We start from the raw sequence: 7,483 nt of genomic DNA on the forward strand, positions 1-7,483 counted from the left end.
GGTGCTAGTGAAGATGTTGATGAAGATTGATCCTCCCACGATGAGAGGGTTGTTGGTGATGACGATGGCTTCGATTTCCCCCTCCCGGAGGGAAGTATCCTCGGCGGAATCGCCCTGTCGAAGAGCAAAAGTGCTCCTGCCCAAGTTCCTCCTTGAGACGGCGGTGCTCCGTCCCGAAAGTCCTCTCATATTTTTTCTAGGGAAAATGGGCTTATATACCAGAAGATGGGCACCGGAGGCTGGCTAGGGGCACCACAAGCCACCAGGGCGCGTCGGGGGTGTGTGCGCATCCTGGTGTCTTGTTGGCACCTGGGTGGCCCCCTTTGGTACTTCTTTGCTCAAATATTTTTTATTTATTCCAAAATAAATCTCCGTAAAATTTCATCTCATTTGGAGATGTGCAGAATAGGTATCTCTGATGTAGCTTTTTCAGGTCCAGAATTTCAGCTACCGGCAATCTCCCTCTTTATGTAAATCTTGCATATTAAGAGAGAAAAGGCATTACAATCACTCCACAAAGTGTTATATTGATTAAAAACACTATTAATAACAGTTGGAAATCATGATGCTAAATGGACATATCAACTCCCCTAAGCTTAGACCTCGTTTGTCCTCAAGCGAAAGCCGATATCGATAATCATGTCCACATGTTTAGAGAGAGAGAGAGAGGTGTCGATAAAAAAATACGGACATAGTAGCATCATGATCATTATTATAACAACAATATTTATTATCATAAAACTTCTCATGAGCAAGTAACAATTCATTACAACAACGAAGTATAAGGCATAAACTTTCCTGAAAACTAACAAACTATGTTCTCTGTCAACAATGCAATTGCAATTCATCATATTATCAGGAAGGGTCTCATGTCGGAGCTTTTTAACAAGTACACATACTCAACCATCATTTAGTATTCCATGATTGCTAACACTCAGCATATATATGGAGCAAAAAGTTTTAGTTGGACACATAGAAAGATAGGGGTTTATAACTTTGCCTCCCAACTTATTCACCACAAGGGTGATCTCAACAATAATAACTCATGATCACTCATATCCAACTGGATATATGTGCCTAGATCTTTCCCGACCACATGATTCTTACAAAATAGAAAAATAAAAAAGAATAGAGGAGAACACTATTACTCTTGCATAGAAAGTAAATATGTGAAAGTAAAAGATATGCCCTTTGCAGAGGGAAGCAGAGGTTGTCATGCGCTTTTTATTTTTGGATGCACTAGCTCTTAGCGAAAAGAAACGTCACATTATATTGACCCTTATGATAGCAACCTTTATTATGCAGTCCGTCGTTTTTATTTCTTTGCCATCACAAGTTTGTACAACGCTTATTTTCCCTTACAATAAAAGATCAAACATATTTAGGAGCAATTTTTATTGCTTTATGCACCGATGACAACTTACTTGAAGGATATTATTCAATCCATAGGTAGGTATAGTGGACTCTCATAACATGAAACTGGGTTTATGGTTTTTGGATGCACAAGTAGTATCTCTACTTGGTGCAGATTTTTGGCTAGCAAAGATATTGGGCAAGCACCACATGTTGGAGGATCTATGACAATAGAACTTCTATGTGAATATAAGCCAACATAATTCATTACGTTGTCTTCCTTGTCCAACTTCAACAATTTAGCATAAAATACTTAATGGGGGCTCACAATCATAAAAGATGTCCAAGATAGTGTATTTGCATGTGAATCTTCTCTTCCCTTATTAATTTTTTCATGAATTGCATCATTGACCAATGCTATGTTTGTCAACTTTCAATAAATTTTACCACTTATACTTTTCCTTATGTAATGTCATTACTTTCCATAAGATTAGAATATGATTTTTTTTCATTATTTTCATTGCTAGGATTGAAACATAAAAGTAAAGAAGCAAAAACTCAAACTACTCTTTATTATATAACTGTCAACTCGATTACATAGATAGATAGATCACGAAACTAACGCAAAAAAATAGATCACACTAAGCTTTTATTGAACTAAATCACGAAATAACTAAGGATCGAACTAAAAATAGGTAAAAATAATAAAAGTGGTGGTGATACGATACCGGGGCACCTCCCCCAAGCTTGGCACAAGCCATGGGGAGTGCCCATACCCGTGTGCTCAAGGTTCTTTCTTTGATGATGGTGGTGGTGATGAAGTGGTGAGCTTGTCCTTTAGCTTCTGCTTGAGAACACAGTTTTCTTCCTTCAAGTTGCTAATTTCTTTCTCAAGCTCCACTATCTTCTCACACAATGTGTTCTTGTTTTCCTGTAGAAGACGGAAAGGAATAAATTGGATCTTAGATTTGTTTACTGTTTTTGGAAGACTCGACTTCTTGAACTCCACATGCATATCTCCCGGTTGAGGTAGAGGGGCATCATCTTCATCCGAGCTCGCGTCTTCCATTCCTTTCGAGTTAGCATCTTTCTCCTCCTCCTTGAACCAACCATAGGGATCTATGTCCCCATAGATCCTCGGATTTGCAACATAGTGTGACACGAAGCTCTCTCCATCTGAATCTTGGGACGACATACTTTCAGATCTGTCAGAAAATAGCGTGAAACAAGAACAGAGGATATTTCCACTATGCGGTGGTCAAAACGTCCGGGAGTATATATAAAGAACGTTTATCTTGCAAAACAAGTATTCTAGAAGAAAACGGAGTCGGGCAGGCTCACGAGGGGCCCGCAAGCCACCAGGGCGCACCAGGGGGTAGGCGCGCCCTGGTGCCTTGTGGGCACCTGGGTGGCCCCCTCGGGTGTTTCTTATTTTTGTATTTTTTCTAATATTCAAAAACTGACAGAAAGTATTTTTATGGAATGTTTGGAGTCAGTTTACTTACCGTATCACGTACCTCTTCCTTTTCAGGGTTTTGGAGTGTTCTAGAAGGTCTCTTTTATGTATTCCTCTGGTGTCATAGTTTGAATAATGTTAGTTTCTGTCACTCTTGTGTCTGCAGGGTTAGAAAGCCTCATGAGGCGCAATACCTCAGCAAGCCCCAAGCGTAGGTTGGTAGTGGCTAGTGCGCCACATCGCGATGCCCGGAGGCACGGACTCAAGAGGGCGCGCATGCCCGAGAGCTCGTTTGAGAGCGTCCCGTGAGGATTAAGGCGCCAAAGCTGGGGCAAGCGAGGTTTTGGCGAGGTGTGGTCATGGGCAAGCCCAGGCGCATACACTGTACCCAGCCCCCATGCGTGGGACGCACGAGGAAGAGCGACGGGCAACTGCCACTCTTCCTGAGACACAGCTTCAAAAGGTCAACATTGTGGGGAGAGAGAAAGAAAGAAATTTCCCAACCCTTGCAAATGAAAGACACGAAAGCTCCAAATTTCATTCAAGAAGTTGCAAACCAGATACAGAAAGCAAGAAAAAGAACAGCCGCATCTAGCACCTATACTAGTCTTCTCACCAGCGGCGCTATGTGCTTCCACTAGGACGTGGGTGGGACCCCCCGTGAGGCCCAAGGGCGACGCTCATGAGACTCCGACGTACAGCCCCAACTCATTATTACGTGAGAGTGTCACGAGCGGAGACCTTCACAGGCGCGGGGCCTTCTTCATGGGTAGAACTTTCGGAGGTGCTGGATGTTCCAGGCATTCTGGATGGGGACCCCGTCCTGTGTCTCCAGGCGCACGGCGCCAGGCCTGGAGACACAGGCGATCCTGAACGGGCCCTCCCACATGGGGGAGAGCTTGTGAAGCCCTTCCCTGGAGAGCACCTGCCTCGGGACGAGGTCACCAACCTCGAGGGTCCTGGAACAGTTGCTGCGATAGTGGTACCGCCGCAGCGCCTGCTGGTACCTCACAGCTCGGAGCGAGGCCTGGCGACGGCGTTCCTCCCCCAACACAAGGTCCATCTCCCGCGAGGCATCCTGGCGCGCCTCGTCGAATGCCAGGACCGGCGGGGAGCAATGCTTGATCTCGTGAGGGAGGACCGCCTCGGCTCTGTAGACGAGTAAGAACGGAGTCACGCCCGTGGGCTTGGTCGCGGTGGTGCGGATGGACCACAGCACGGACGGGAGCTCGTCGAGCCAGCCCCTACCGCAGGCCTCGAGCTTTTTCTTGAAGCTCCTCGCCTTGAGGGCCCTCAAGACCTCTACGTTGGCACGCTCGGCCTGGCCATTGCTCCGTGGGTGCGCCACCGAAGCGTAGCATATCTGTGTCCCAAGGCTAGCACAATATGTTTTAAAGAGGTTGCTCATGAACTGGGAGCCATTGTCGGTGATGATGCGGTTGGGCACCCTGAAACGGCTCACGAGGCCCTTGATGAACTTGACCGCGGAGCCAGCTGGGATGGTGCGGACGGCTTCCACCACCGCCCACTTGGTGAACTTATTGATGGCGGCGTAGAGGTAGCGGTAGCCCCGGGCGCTCGAGGGAACGGGCCCAGGATGTCCAACCCCCAGACCGCGAATGGCCACGAGAGCGGGATGGTCTGGAGGCCTTAAGCGGGCTGGTGGATCTGCTTAGCATGGAATTGACAAGCCTCACAAGATCTTACCAATTCAGCAGCGTCGTTGAGCATGTGGGCCAGTAGAATCCGCTGCGGAACGCCTTGCCCACGTGGGTGCGCGATGAGGAGTGATGCCCGTAGTCCCCGCCATGTATGTCGGCCAGCAGCTCACATCCCTGCTCCCTGGAGGTGCATCGTAAAGAAACATCGTTCGGACGCCTTCGATAGAGCTCACCGTCCTGGATGCAGTATGCAGTGGCCTAGCGGGCCACACTCTCCGCGTCTTCCTCCTTCTCCAGTAGGGTGCCCTGGAGCAAGTACGCCTTGAACTCATCGGTCCAGCACCCCTCCTGAGGCTCGAGCACGAGGAGCAGGCGGGTTCCCAAGGTTGGGCCACAAGCTGGGGCGCCCGAGGGGGGAGCCAGTGGGAGCTCCTCCTGAAGTGGTGCCGATCCCGTAGTGGGGGGAGCTGCAGACAGCTTGAAGATCCGCTCCTCAAAGACGCCAAGCTCCTGAGGTTGACGCCGGGACGCCCAGCAATGTCGTCCTCCTCCTTGTTCGTGCCTCATGCTACGTGCTGCAATTCCAAGCCCAAGAAGCGTTTCTCAATTTTGCGTACCTCCTCAAGGTATGCCTCCATGTGCTCGTCCTTCGGCTTGTACGCCTTTTTGGAGAAGTTGACGACAAGCTGGGAGTCGCCCCTGATGGTGAGGCGCTTGACCCCCAGAGCTGCCGCTGCCTTGAGTCTAGTGATCAGGCCCTCGTACTCCAAGATGTTGTTGGAGACTTTCTCGCCATGCTAAAAGCAGAGTTGCACGGCGTAGTAGAGCTTGTCCTTAGTGGGCGAGATGAGCACGGCTCCAGCCCCCGCGCCCTGGCGCGCGAATGTGTCGTCGAAGTACATAACCCATCCATCTAGCGCCTCGTCTCCGGGCAAGAGAGAGCGGTCTTCGCCTACCTCGCGGCCAGGGGCGTCAGTCCATTCCGCCACAAAGTCGGCGAGGGCCGCGCCCTTGCTGACCCTGGTGGTGCTGAACTCCAGCTGGAATGCTTGCAGCTTGATGTTCCATTATGCGACCCTTCTCGTGGCGTTGGGGCTTCGGAGAATCCTCTCCAAGGGGTAGGCTGAGATAACTCTGATCGGATGGCCTTGGAAGTAGTGGCGCAGCTTCCTGGAGGTGACAAGGAGAGCGAGAAGGAGCTTCTGCGGCATGGGGTAGCGCGCCCGCGTGTCGCATAGCACCGTGCTGACGAAGTACACGGCGTGCTTGACGAGCGAGTCAATGTTGGTGGGGTCCTGTGATTGTTGAGGTTGGGGAGCCTCAGGAGCCCGGTCGCCCGGCTGGACGATCGGGACCTCGGGAGCCCCACCGTCCTGGGGAAGGCCCGAGACCTTCATGGCACTGTCTTCAGGCTATGGCGTCTTGGTCTAGCGTGGGGTGCTATGTCGCGCGCCCTCGGCTGGACGCTCTGCTCGGACCGCCACGAGCGCCACGCTGGCTGAGTGAGGTGTGGCGGCCAGGTAGAGCACCAGGGGTTCAAGGGGGCAAGGTGCGACAATCACCGACGGGCTGGTGGGGTATCTCTTGAGGTCTTGGAAGGCCTCATCGGCCTCTGGAGTCCACTCGAACGGGCCTTTATTTTTCATCAACTTGAAGAACGGGAGGGCGCGCTCGCCTAGCTTGGAGATGAAATGCCCCAGCGAGGTCACGCAGCCCGCCAGTTTCTGCATCTCCTTGAGGGTCTGCGGCGGACTCATCCTTTCTATGGCCTTGATCTTCTCCGGGTTGGCCTCAATCCCTCTATGTAACACCAGGAAGCCCAGCAGCTTGCCAGACGGGACGCCAAACACACATTTTTCTGGGTTGAGCCGCAAGTTAACTTTGCACAGACTAGAGAATGTCTCCTCAAGATCTTCGATAAGGGTTCTTGCCTCCCGAGATTTCACCACTATGTCATCAACGTATGCCTCGGCATTCCTCCCGAGCTGTCGGCCCAGAGTGATGTGCATCAGCCGCTGGAAGGTTGCTCCGGCATTGCGCAGGCCGAATGGCATGGAGGTGTACGCCACGAAGGCTCACCCTATTCTCCTTGAGATATCACCACAAAGGTGATTCCCAACCACTAGTGGTAGACCTTGAGGCGGCCTCCAAACCTTCACAAACTTTCTGGGGGATAAATCACAAGTTGATTCCTCACCGGAGCACTCCTACCGCCTAGGAGTCTCCAACCTCCAAGAGTAACAAGACCAAGGGGGAAATTCTCAAGACTTGCTCAAATCACAAATTGCTTTGGTCAAAAGAGAGAGGAGGAGTGGATGTATGCTTGGATGGAATCTCTCTCAAGAACTCTCACAAATCTCTCCCGGATTTAACACAAGAATGCTCAAATTCCTCTCTCTCTCTCAAATCCCAACAAAGCAACTAATGCTATGGAGGGATGGGAGAGGAGAGGAACAATGGAGGAGGTCAACAAATGAACCCTAGATCCATGGAGTAGCTTTCCCCCAAATGGATTGGAGTTTTTGGGCTTGGGGGAGGAGGAGAGAGCTCACACGAATGGGGAAATTTCAGATGTGGAAGACCTGGTTCGTTGGGGAAGAAGGGTACCTTATATAGTGCCCCACAAAATGTGCCCGTTACACACAGAAAAACGCAGCCCGGAACTTCTGGGCAAGCCCGGAACTTCTGGCCCCCGGAACTTCCGGGAGGCCCAGAACTTCCGGGCTCCCTTTGGGCCAGATATGTGCAAACTCTCTGATTATCCCGAAACTTTCCCCAAAACCTGCCTGGAACTTCTGGCCCCCGGAACTCCAGGCAGCCCGGAACTTCCGGCCCCACAGAAAACAGCCAGCATACCAAGAGTAAAACATGCATAACTTTTTCATACGAACTCCGATTTTGATGATCTTGGGCTCATTTTGAAGCTATGTAAAAACCCCAGGTTCTCACATAGAGAACCATCCAAGATCAACCAAAGTGGAGGATACCAAATATGCAAAGGTGTTATCATATA

Source organism: Aegilops tauschii, chromosome 2, assembly GCF_002575655.3.
Source record: "Aegilops tauschii subsp. strangulata cultivar AL8/78 chromosome 2, Aet v6.0, whole genome shotgun sequence".
Classification (NCBI taxonomy): domain Eukaryota; kingdom Viridiplantae; phylum Streptophyta; class Magnoliopsida; order Poales; family Poaceae; genus Aegilops; species Aegilops tauschii.